At 42.1% G+C, this 12,171-nt stretch overlaps 1 protein-coding gene across 1 annotated transcript in view; it reads left to right on the forward strand.

The window, feature by feature from the left end:
- Positions 1-6,490: 6,490 nt before the first annotated feature.
- The window catches only part of PAK6 (p21 (RAC1) activated kinase 6), a 38,697-nt gene continuing 33,016 nt past the window's right edge, over positions 6,491-12,171 (forward strand). The window contains exon 1 of the mRNA XM_036384036.2: positions 6,491-6,889. The gene's annotated coding sequence lies outside the window, so the exon portion shown is untranslated. The remainder of the gene's footprint in view (positions 6,890-12,171) is intronic.

Consider the following 12,171-nt stretch of genomic DNA (forward strand, 5'->3'; position numbering starts at 1 on the left):
GTGCTGCTGCCTGACTGGGAATATTTTGTGGCTGCTGGATGCAAAAGCCCCTCATTTGGTGGCAGCTTTCATAACCACATGGGATTTCCTGGACACTTGAATACAGCTTGAATGATTCTACTTGGAATGTGTTCTTGTAGAAAGTTGTCATAAGAAGAAGTAGATGAAGTCAGAAGTGGAAAAGCTGCACACATAAACCATTTTTCTTCTTAAGGCAAGAGTTTTGTTTATTTTTGCAAGGCCTGGAGTTCCTGACTGGATTTGAGCATCCCTGAAATCTCAATTTGCCCTAAGTGATGTGTTGGCAGGCTTTTGTGGAAGGTTTTGTGGATAGTTATATGTGTTAACCTTTTATGTACTGCATTAATAATACAAAGGCTTCATTTTATTCAAGGCAACAGAATTTACCAGATCCAAACCCAAGGTGGTACTGTGTTCTTGAAGTGAAGGGAAACTTCTCAGACTTGGGATTTACTTCCTTACAGCTTCTCCCACACAGGAAAGTGAGAGTAGACAACAGCATCATTAGCAATTTCTTCTCCCTAAGAAGTCAAATGGACTGTGTTTTTTCATTTCATTGAATTCTCCAGCCATTGTTCTGTTTGGTTCTCCCCCTTTATGTTACCTTCAGATTTTGGGGTGGAACTCAGTTTTGTCTTTTCCACATTGCTTCAAGCCACCTTCTTTCCTGCTTTTTTTCTGCATATTCCATCACTGTTCCTCTTACTTTGGCCTGTCCTCTTTTTGCTGTCTTGGATTCCTAATGCCTTTTTTTACACTTTCTCTGAGAGGGTTATATATTCTAATTCAGGAATAGGACCTAAATGCCCTGGTAGACCAGCTTTAATATCGAATGTAAACTGCTGCTGAAGAATTTATTTTGGTCCATTAATGCCTTAATTAATGCTTCTTGTAGTACATTGATTAGTCATCTGTTGAGCTAGCAGATAAACAATGCTCTGTCTCAAACCAGGGTTTAGAGCCAAGATCACTGGTAGAGCAATCCGGAATCCAATGCATAGCTAACTCCTGCTAGCTCTAAAAAGATGCCGTGTTTGTTCTTTTATTTAACTGAATTTTTTTTGCTTTTGCTGATCCTTTAACTGCCTTTTAGACAAAATATGGGGAATCTCACTTGCTGTCCTCTCACTTGCAACTTTTTCAGTTTATATCCTGCAGCACTGAGCTGAATACCAGGTAGATTAGGAAGAGAAGACTCCTAACTAAGTATCAGTCATCCCAAGGACTTCTCAGATAAGCCGTGTTTGTAGCCAGTACAGAACAACTTCACTGTGTCTAATTTGCACAGAAAGCTTTTGAGGACAGGCTGAACAGAGATAAGAGCTCTCAGCAGAAGTTCAGTAGAGGAAATCTGTTCTTCAGGTCTTTAAAATATGTAAGTGAACCTATTTGTCTTTACTTAAATGAGATCTAAATCAAAGCTGCAATACTCCACTATTACTTTTTTGTTGGCATCTGTTTTCTGTCTAAACAAAAAGTGTGCTAATACTTCTCTGTCTAATATGGCTGCCTATGATCAGTTACTCTTCATGTACATCCCAGACAACACAAAACTGCCCCCCAGTAGTGTAAAAACAGAAACAGCAATGGCATTATAAATTTCTCCATAATAAACACACGCAAATAACGAAGAGGAGCAAGCAGGTACAACGAGAACCAGCAGTCATCTCTTCTGATGCTTGTTCCCACTTCTGCTTCGATGAACTCTGCCTCTCTGCTGCACAGGTCAGTCTCTGCCTCCCCTATGCCATGAGCTGATTGCACCAACATGTAACAGGAACTCAGGGAGCTCTTGGGACATCCCTGTTGTCTGTTCAAGTAACTGCCTCTAGCCTTAAACAAACTTTTCCTGAGCATCACTTTTTGAATCTTTGTGTAACACACAGGTGCTCTGTGACCTTGCAGGCTGGGATTGCCATAGGCTTGTCATGAAGTAGGAGACACACCAGCCTTGCCCTCAGGATATTTGGAGATGAAAACAGTCTTAATATTTTCTGAAGGAAAAGAGGCATTTATAAATCCTGATGTGACAAAATGTTCCACACCAGGTAGAGGGTAAAATGAAATTGTGTGACACCCAGATGTAGAAGTCCTAGTGAAGTTATCATTAAAAAATAGAGCAGTGGAATCTGAGCTATGGAAAATTTTAATGCCTATTATATAAATAAAAGCGCACAAAGGAAAATAGGAATGTGATAGGTCATGATTGTACCAGGTTGCTTGGGAACAAAACTTGGCCAGAGATACAAGAGGGATGTCTGGAAGATATCTGCAGGCTTCAGCTGCTTTGATTCAGAAACTGAAATAATCAAATTATTAATGTCCACTCTGTTAAGCAAAAAGGGGTCTAGAAATATTTACAGGAAATCACTGAGCAGCCAAGAATGCTAAAGGTAGAAAATGGGGGCTGATTTAATGTGCTTGAGCTGTGGATGGGACAAACCCCACAGGGGTGAGCCATTTTCTTCTCCTTAAGGTCTGGAAGCTGTAGCTGGAGTTGATTGCACTGTTTCTGAGGGCTCACCAAGATCATTGCTTACACCTGTGAAATACAGGTGGTCCAGGTTACCTCCTTAGTGGCCCTTAGTGGAGTGACCAATGATGTTACAGAACATAATTGCTTTTTAAGGTACACCTGCAAGCATTTACAAATCCGTTGTGATCTCTGAAACTGGCTTTATTTGCTCACTTAACATCTGAAGAGATTTTAAGGAAGCTTGAGGAAAGGTGAGGAGTACTGATCGTCTGCTGGTCTTCTAAGGTATGTGATTTGTAGATTAAAAATCCTAACTCTGAGATAATTGGGAAATCTCCTAAAATTTATCAGATAAGTGCACTCAGAATATATGTATGTGAGACTTTTGCAGCCTGGGGTTGGTGTTCAATAAAAAGATCAAGAAAACCTCAGAAGAGAAAGATGCACCTGATAACTGGTACATTGTCAGAAGTGTAAGCCTGAGCTTGTGAGCTGAGCTCACAAAAATAATTTCTGTGAAATGATTTCACAGAATAAACTAGGATTTTTAGGATTTTCCAGAGTAAACTAGAAGGGACAGGCAATTCAGGAGAGCTATAAGGATGTTGTGAGGTTATGCAGGGACAAAATTAAAAGGGCCAAAGCCCAACTAAAACTTAATCTGGGTACTGCTGTGAAAGACAGTATAAAAATGCTTCTATAAATAAATGAGCAACAAAAAGGGCTGAGAAGAATCTCCATTCTTATGGGACTTTAAGGCACTCTTTAGTAAAAAGTGGTTGAGTCAGTGTCCCTGGCAGGATTTAAATAATATATAGAGGTGGCACTTGGGGATGACCTGGTTTAGTTTTGACCTTGGTGGTGCTGGGTGGGCTCTTGGAGAGCTTTTCCAACCTTAATGATTCTATTATTTAAAGAAGACTAATCACCCCTTCTGCATAAGCATCAGGAAGTAATTCTGTATCTTTCTTCTGTTCTGCTGCTGCTTTCCCAAATAATATTCCAAAATGCATTTGGGCTGAGGTGCAGCACTCCCTGCTGTGCCCCAGTGATTTCCCCAAGGATGCCTCGATGTACAAAAGCTCAGTTCTTATTTGAAGCGAGTTATTTGCCTGTGGGGTGGGGAATTGGTGGTTGGAGTCTTTCCTTTAGCCTTGGGCTATGGGCACTGCAGTCACATGGACGTGCCTGTGTTTGTACAGATCACCCTTAAAGTTTGACAAGGAACACTGAACTCCTTTAACAGTTTCATTCTTTTGGTTCTTACTCTTTTACACTTTTTGCCCCTCTGCTCAGTTAATCCAGCAGAAGCTGGATGCTGTTTGGAAGCTTAGAAATATGAAGGTTTCATTTCCCTAATAGTTTAAATTATTAAACAACATGAATATCAAGGTCATTCAGTAAAGACTGAGGAACAATGTTCATTTGTTGGTTCTAGAAATATTTGTTCCCTGCTTTCCTTTTGTAATAACTATGATCCAAAGCTATTTAATTATTGACCTCATGGTTCCAGCTGGTGTGGAAGTGTGATTTACCAAGCAGGATCAGGAGCTGGATGACACAATACTGACAAAAGACAAATGTTAGTGTTCAGTTTCTAGGCCTGAGCTGATGGGCTTTTTTCCCAGTGCTTTGGATTCTCTTGATTTTTCAGTGTCTTGGGTTGTATATTTCCTTGAAGTTAAGCTAGTAATGTACTTTGTAGTGCGATACTTTATATTATCATTTACTTGGGAATCGTTTTGTAGGGAAAAAAAAAGTTGGAATATTGCAGAATTCAGTATTGGTATGCTTCCTCGATATGCAGTAAAGGCACTGGATTGTTCCGCATCTACCCCTAAAGAGCCAACCTGGATTAGTACTTTACCTGTATGTGAACTGAACTGGCATATTCCAAGTGCATTCTAAAATTATTATTTTTGTTCCTCTCTAAGTGCTTTATCTTCCTTTTTCTCTCCTCTGTGTTTTGCCATTTTTACATGCACTAAACATTTGTTCTGTAAGAATTGTGTTGATGTGCAAACCCCACACAGCCAAGGCCAAACTAATAGTCACAGGATCCTTGGGGGTCCCTTCCAGCTCAGGCTGTTCTGTGATTCCATGAGTTATTACTGCGTGGTTATAAGCAGTATGAAGCCTTTAGATAAACCAGGCTCTCTGTCCCCTCTTTTTGTGACATGTCTTTCCTTCCAGAAGTGGTTGTATCTCAGTAATGCTGCAGAAATTTTCAGGGCAGAAGTTACTCTACAAACATGAATGTTATTTAACCTCAAACCAGTGAGGGGCTGGGAAAGATAAATCTAGCTCTAATGAATGAAGTCCGAAAGCTGACAGCATTCAGTAATCTCACAGGCTTGGGATATTTTCTGACAAGAAAATTCATTTCTGAAACTTGTTGACAGAAACATCAAGAATGGAGCTGCTGTCTTTGCTTCCACCCACCTCAGCAAAGAGTGGGGGAAGAGAAGCAGCTCTTATAAATAGCTCGGTTCCTGTTGTATTTGTAAGTTCGGTGCTTTTTGTGTCAATGACATCACCCTCTTCTCCATGGCAACCCCCTACGATGTCAAAACTGCAGGGCACCATCAGAGGAACTCAGACCAGCAGATTAACAGGTTGAATCAAGATGATTTAACTGCAAAATAGTGCAGCGGCAACAAAAAAGGTGGGAAACAAAAAAGGAGGCTACTGGCAGCTCTCTTACACTGGAAAACAAGCATCTCTAGTGTCTGGTTCCCCAAACTCTGCCCTAGCTCTTTTTCCAAGTCCTTGTCAGGAGGGGATAGGTGGAGGGCAGGCAGGAATCTTATTCCCGATCTTCAGTGTGTCTGGAGAGCATGGAGAGCACAACTGCAGGTGACTAAGCAGGAGGAGTATGACTGACTCACTCCTGAATTATTTCTCACTCCTCTTCCCCCTCCCATCTATTCTGTTTGTTTTTTTAGCTTTCACCCAACAGCTCAGATTTTTCCCCAGGCTCTGATGAGGAAGAATTAGCAGCAGGCTTTCCTGTTACCTAATGTTCACAAAAATGTGCTTGTGGTTATCCAGGTGAGGAAATAGAAGCCAACTCCAAGAACAAGAAAAATGAATTGGCTCTTGAATACAGCACCTTTATCTGGGAGGAAAGAAAAGAAAACAAAACAAAAAACAGTTCTTCTCTATTCTGAGTGTTGTGTAGGAAATACTGAAGTAACTGATGTGCCAGGAAGCTGTAAATAACTGGCTTCTTTATCAGGATACCTATGGAAAATACCTAATTGCCTCCCTGGCAGACCTGCTGGTGTTGATTTCTAAACTGACTGCAGTGGGGAGAAGCCATGGCACTTGCTGTCTTGATTAAAACATTGGATTCCGCTGGGTTGCATTTGGGACTCAAGGATCAGGAATATAATGGTTACAGCTGCAGAGTTTCAGCCACTATGAGCTGTTTCAATCAGCTTAATAAATCTGTCCTCATTTACATCCCTGTGAAGTCTGAAGCCATAGAACAGTTTATATTCCTTCTCAGGGTGCCAGGCAAACTGTTGCTGAAACCTGGCCTGCAGAAGTGTCAATTTTGTATTAGCTTATGCAATTTTTGAAATTGCATTACTTGGGACCCAGGCAAGTTATGCAAAACGAGCACAATGCCCAGAGTCCTGACATCCACAAAAAGACGTGGCAATGCTCCCCACATAGAAAAACAAGTCTGTGATGGAATGACACTTTATTTGCCACTTGTGGCCTGTAGTTTACAGTGCATGAGAGTCTTTAATCACAGATTCTCAAAGTGTAAGGCTGTTATGTCTGTAGCTCCCCACCCCAGTGTGATGCTAAGCCTGTGTTTTCCAGGCTTGGTTGAGGGGAAAATGCATGGAGTCTCTACACACCAGAATCTTGATTAGTATCTTGCTTTTGCCTTTTGTGCAAAATGCCACTCAAGGCACTGTGCCATCCTCTTTGCTGAGCTCACAGCATCAGCCCACGATAAAAAAAGGTCCCAGAAAACATTGACTCACTGCATCCCAGCATCCTGACAGGGCTATGTGTCTGCAATGAGATCTCCTCAGCCAGAACTGCAAGGTTTCAATGAAATTGGTGTTTGTGAGGCTGTTTTACCTTCCCTGAGTTGTGCTACCACCTGTACTGCCTGCCGGGAACAGGGGTGGGAGCACTGGGATCACTGCCCAGCACCTGGCAAGGGGCAGTGCTGCTGAGGAAGCAGCTGGAGCCGGGGGTTTTGCATGTGCATGAGGAGTTTTCTGCAGAAGCTTTAAGACTAAATTGCTGAGAATTTTTGCCTGAAGCAAGGGATGTTTCCCGTATTTAAGACAAGCAGCAACCTGCAGTCAGAAGGAAGAAGGGACTGAATTTACTCCAGAAGTATTTCTCTGGGATCTTTTTTCCAAGGTAAGCCTGCTTTTGTGGGAGGTAGATGGGGCAACAGGGCTCAGCATTCTGAACACTGAAACTAAAATGACTTCTTGCATTTTTGTTACCTTCCCGGTCTGTAGAACTCAGATAAATGTATTATGTCTCTGGTACTCCCTTTTTGGGCTGAAAAATCAACCAATAAGAGCTAATTTTCTGAGGTCTGAAGCCATAAAAATGGGTGGGAGAGAATTTTTTTAACACTGCCTTGTGCCTGTGGGCAATGTTTTTAACACTGCCTGTGTTCTAGTGGTGAATAAATGCCAGGGACTGTGCCTCTAAAACATACATTTAAGTAGCAGAATGATGGGTATTGAAAGAACAGTAGATGAATGAAAGTAAAATTTAGTAGATAGACATCAGCTTATGGTTTATTAATTTAGTGATTTTCAACATTGCTAGATTATTTGTTGTTCTGTAGGAGGCGAAATGAAGATGGTTCCTGCCTTGGGAATTTGGACTTAAGGTTCTTAAATTGGCAAGGTTTGAAGAAATGCTGTTGAAACCTAGAGCAAGGAGATAAGATTTTTTTTTTAAATTTGTATGATACCTGAACAATCAGTTTATGGCTGTTGAAAATTATAGGTTGAGAGGCCAGAAAGTAGTAGAGAACTTGTCCTAGCTGCAGGAAAAGCCTGTTAAAGGTAGGGAAAAATACCTTGAATGTACAGAGATGGCTCTGAAAAAAACTGGTAAAACCTAAAAAATGTTTGATCATCAGTGTCCCTTCCTTATACTGAAACGATTCCTAGCTGGGAACCCTCCAGCCTGAGAAATGTGTGCTTTGGTCATGGGTATAAATACAGTCCTTGAGGGGGGGTACAGCAGAGCATGGATTTGGCAGAGCTGCTGGAGCCATGGAGGGAAGGCACTTGCTGAGCCCAGAAGTGCAGGGCAGAGCATCCACACTTTCTCTTTGCATGCTAATGGTGCTAATACGTGAATGCAGTTCCATTTTGCTCTTGGAAAAGGGATAATATGTGCTCATAAAACAAAACCACCTTCTGGTTAGGGAAATAACTATAGTCAGTAAACTTCTGGAAAAAAGCCTTGTCAAGTCTGTGAAGAGAGAAATCAAAATAATTTGTTGCCTCTTCTTTTCCCTAGGGAAGGTGGGAACCAAACAGTGCCTCGAGGGAATTTGTGCCCTGAGCAGGCTGCAGAATGGCTGGGTGAGGTTGCCTGGGGAAGGGCACCTGTGCCCAATGTTGAGGCAGGGGCTGGTGGCCAGGAGGGTCTTGGTGCCAGCAGTGGTTGTGTAACGTTGTGCTGTGTCCGCAGCTGTCGCTGCCAGGCACTGGATCAGCTCATGCACTTGGATGTAGTTGCTGCAGCTTGATTCCACTCTGTAGAAATAGTTGAGGATATTCCTGCCAGCTTCCAAGTCAGGAGTCATCAGTTCTGCCTCTGTCACTTGGGGAGCATGAATGAATAACTCTTAAATCATTAATCTAGGGCAGCTTCCAAGAATCCTGTGTACCCAAGTCTGGAATACATTGTGATCTGATTCATTATCCAGGGACAGCAAAGACTTTGAAGAGGTGTTCACTCAGGGGTGGCTGTGCTGCACTTCAAACTCCCAAAGAAAATCATGGCATGTAAGGGTGGGGGGAGCAAAGGAAGTGGAAGCAAGGCCCCAGAGGAGCAGGGAAATTAGAAAAGGACAGCAGTAGCCACATGCTGTGGACTGGTGGACAGGCCAGCACAGCAGCCTTTGGGGGATTAGGGAAGCTGCTGCTGTTGCTTTTGGCAGTGCCACTTGACATAATTTTAAACTGGAATTCTGCATAGCCAGTATTAAACACCAGGTTATCTTTCATGGGATGGTTCTTTATATCTGGTAAAACCTTGTATTTTGGCTGACAATGACTTGGTGATAGAGGGGGGCTTTTTTGAGTTCCAGAGAGAACCATAGTAGGATGGATAAATAAGAGGAAACAAGTGTTGCTGCTAGAGAATGCAAAGCACAGCAACCTAGATAAAGGTGATCCTAATTGAGGAGGAGGAGCATTGGTATTTAATTAAAACTACTCCTAAAACCCAGGTTCTTAGTGGTAAAATAAATAATAGCAGGACATGCGTAATTCCTCTCAGGGGGAATGTCAGAGACAAAATTACACTAATGTAGTAATAAGAGGGGCCTGTGTGCAATTGCTCAGAGGAATAGAAACAGGGCAGAATGATTTTGCACTGCTGAGAAGTTCAAATGTGGTTCAAGTGAAAAGGGACAGATGCTGGTTAAAGCACACACTCTTCAGGCCACTTCCAAAGACAGAGCTGTCTTGAGTTTCTGAGCTGGATGTTCTTGCAGGACTTGGCAATCCCAGCACAGAGACTGAGCTCCCTCTCTGCTTTAAGAAATGATGGCAAGCTCTGTGTGTCACTTGTGCTCCTGCTGCTCAGTCAGGGTGTTTTCAGTGAATTAAAAACAAATATTTCAGACCCAGACTTAGGACAACTGTGCCCCATGTCATGCATCTGAAAGCAAGAAAGAACATTAAGCAGTTTTTGTTTCCTTATTTCCCTCCCACTCCTCATTTTCGATCATCTTAGAGTTCTATCTGCATTCCTCATGCTGTGATGCCTGTTTTGGGGAGGTGGTTAAATAGTGTGAACTCATTAACCACTCTTGACTGAGTAACAGCCAGTGACATAACATTGTTTCTTCTCCATAACGGCCTTGCATAATGCTGCGTTTCAGTTTTGGTTACTCCTTCCATTTCATGCTTTTCATTTCTGTGACATCCATCTGTTTACCAGACAAGGTTTGGTGGGGGGGGGGGGGGGGGGGGGGGGAGAGTGAGGGGGGTGGAAATAATCCCAGAATACAAAAAGAAAAACCCATACAAGTGAGGCTGGTTAGGGCTTGGAGGAGCCTGATCTATTGGAAGGTTCCCTGTCCATGGAAGGGGGCTGGAACTAGATGATCTTTAAGGTCTCTTCCAACCTAAACTATTCTGTGATTTTCTAAGTATATAATGAAGAACTTAGGCATTGGGACACTGGAATGAGAACTGCTGTTGCAGTGAGAGAAGATCCTGGATACTTGGGGACCAGGAAAGCAGGTAGTAGAACCTTTTTCCTTTTGTGTTCTTCTTCCTTTCCTCTCCCTTTTACCCCATCTGTGAAAACAACAACCAGCTACCCTCAGCTCTCCCCCAGAACCCCCAAGTTTAGTCAAAGGACACAGTAGGATGATAGTAGCTTGTGGTAGATGTGGAAGGCAATTTTTAACCTGCTCTGAAAAATCAATTTAGCTAAACTGTGGCTTTAAGCAGTGTCATTTTTGGTGTATACGCAGCTGAGGCAATGCAGCAGCATCCCCTGGCCAGGGGCAGGTGACCTGCTCATATGGCATGGAGAGGATGTATAGACAAGATTGTGTCATCGTTAAAATGACACATGGCATTGCAAACTAGAAAGCAAATGGTACTCAGCAACTTGAGCAGGGACAGTGACTCCATAAGCTGATAATGTCAACTTGATGGCTCTGAGCTCAATTGTTTGCCCCTGAGAATTGGTTAAATAGAGTTGACTGTCTGTAGGGTCAGTGTTCCCTTATTGACGGCCTTCTAGTTTTTTGACTTTCTTCCCTGCCAAGTATTGTGGGAACCTTTTTACCCCACCTGTGTCAACATTTGAGTCTTCTAAATCTGTGACTTTTCAAGGCACAGAAGGAGCTGAGGGTCTTCACAGCTGGAAAGCTGTGCTTAGAGGAGGAAAAGAAGGGTGCAAGTCTGTCCTTAATCTGGGCCAGGAACAGAGGAGTTAACATGTAGTGGCCAGAAGGCACTACACAGATCTTAAAATAACCAAGAACAGGATAATTTGGCTTAAAAAACCATCTGGGTCTTGATTCAGTGCTCATTAAAATTCATAGTAGCCTTATGATTGGCTTCTGGAAGAATTAAGCAGGGTGTTACACTTCATAATGAGTACTTTGGGCCTTGGCCAAGAAAGTACATCACTGCATACAATAATGCTAGAAATTAACTTCTTTCCTGTAACATCCAGCTTAGAATGAGAATCTTTCTAGCACTTGTGGAAGTCAGTGAAAAAGCTCTGGTTTCAAGGGATTTTGGATTGCATCCGAAGAACAGATGTTACAGCTGACTTTGGGAAGAGGTCTCTCTGGGCAAGTCATCTCTGAGCTGGTCATGCTGCAGCAAGCTGTCCACTCTGGGGACACTCACAGTCTGCAGCCATCAGAGCTCCTGAGTGTGCAGGGAAAGGAGAAAAGTCAGACTGCAAACCTAGCACTGGGATGGAGTAACTGGGGCCTAAAAGGAAAAACGCCTGCTTGTGTTTGTTTCATTAGAAACCTAAATGTATTAACTAATAATGGCACAAATAGCTTAAAGTCTTGTGGCACCTCATCAGCCATGAGATGATGTCAATAGACAAAATGCTCCTGTCTGTGACTGCTGCTGAGAAAACCTCCTGATTTCTGCCTCTTTCTTATAGAATACTGTTTGGTATTAAAGGAAAGAAAATAATTCTGCTTGCTCCCGAAGCAGAAATTTGCAAAGCTCTTTGGGCTTTTGTGTTCTCTTCCAAGTTCTAAATATGTTCTCCCAAAGCATCTCAAAACAGCAGTCTGGGTCACATAAAGCTGAGCCAAAAACTTATTTGAGGAATATTACCTTTTATTCATTTAAAGACACGTTTTTAAAGAGTCTGTTAGAACTTGGGCTCACCTGAATTTTCTGGCTACTCCTAACCTGTGGTCTAGGATCACCTTCAGTGGTCTGTGGCTGTGCTTAGACTGGGGCTGCTACTTGTGGAAAGAAGAAAATGAAGGAATTTTCCAGATAAATACTCAAGTATTTCTGCAGGACATCTTTGGGCACAACTGTTACCCAGGCTTTCCATTTTCATTAAAATTCTCAAGAACTAAATTTAAAAATGGTCATTTTAAGTGTTAAGAAGCCTTTTTTCCCCCCAAAGATCACATGTGGAATGGAGACGAGCTAGTTAATATTTTTCGTGTTGGAATGTATTTTTAAAAATTAATTTATTTACAGAATTTCATTGGCACCTCAGAGAGCACATGAACAAGAAAAGGGTTTTTTTTTTTGGATTAGTAGTTTGATGAATGGTGATTAACTAGAAGATCAACTAAGATCAACTGAAGTTTTTCAGTTATTTTTACTAGCCTCAGAATCTCTAAATGTGCAGATCAGGAAACATTACATCTTATTTACAACTTAAATGCTATGTCTTATGTTGCTCTTCTTTAAGGATGATGGTGATGATGGAGA

Source organism: Molothrus ater, chromosome 6 (genome assembly GCF_012460135.2).
Source record: "Molothrus ater isolate BHLD 08-10-18 breed brown headed cowbird chromosome 6, BPBGC_Mater_1.1, whole genome shotgun sequence".
Taxonomy (NCBI): Eukaryota; Metazoa; Chordata; class Aves; order Passeriformes; family Icteridae; genus Molothrus; species Molothrus ater.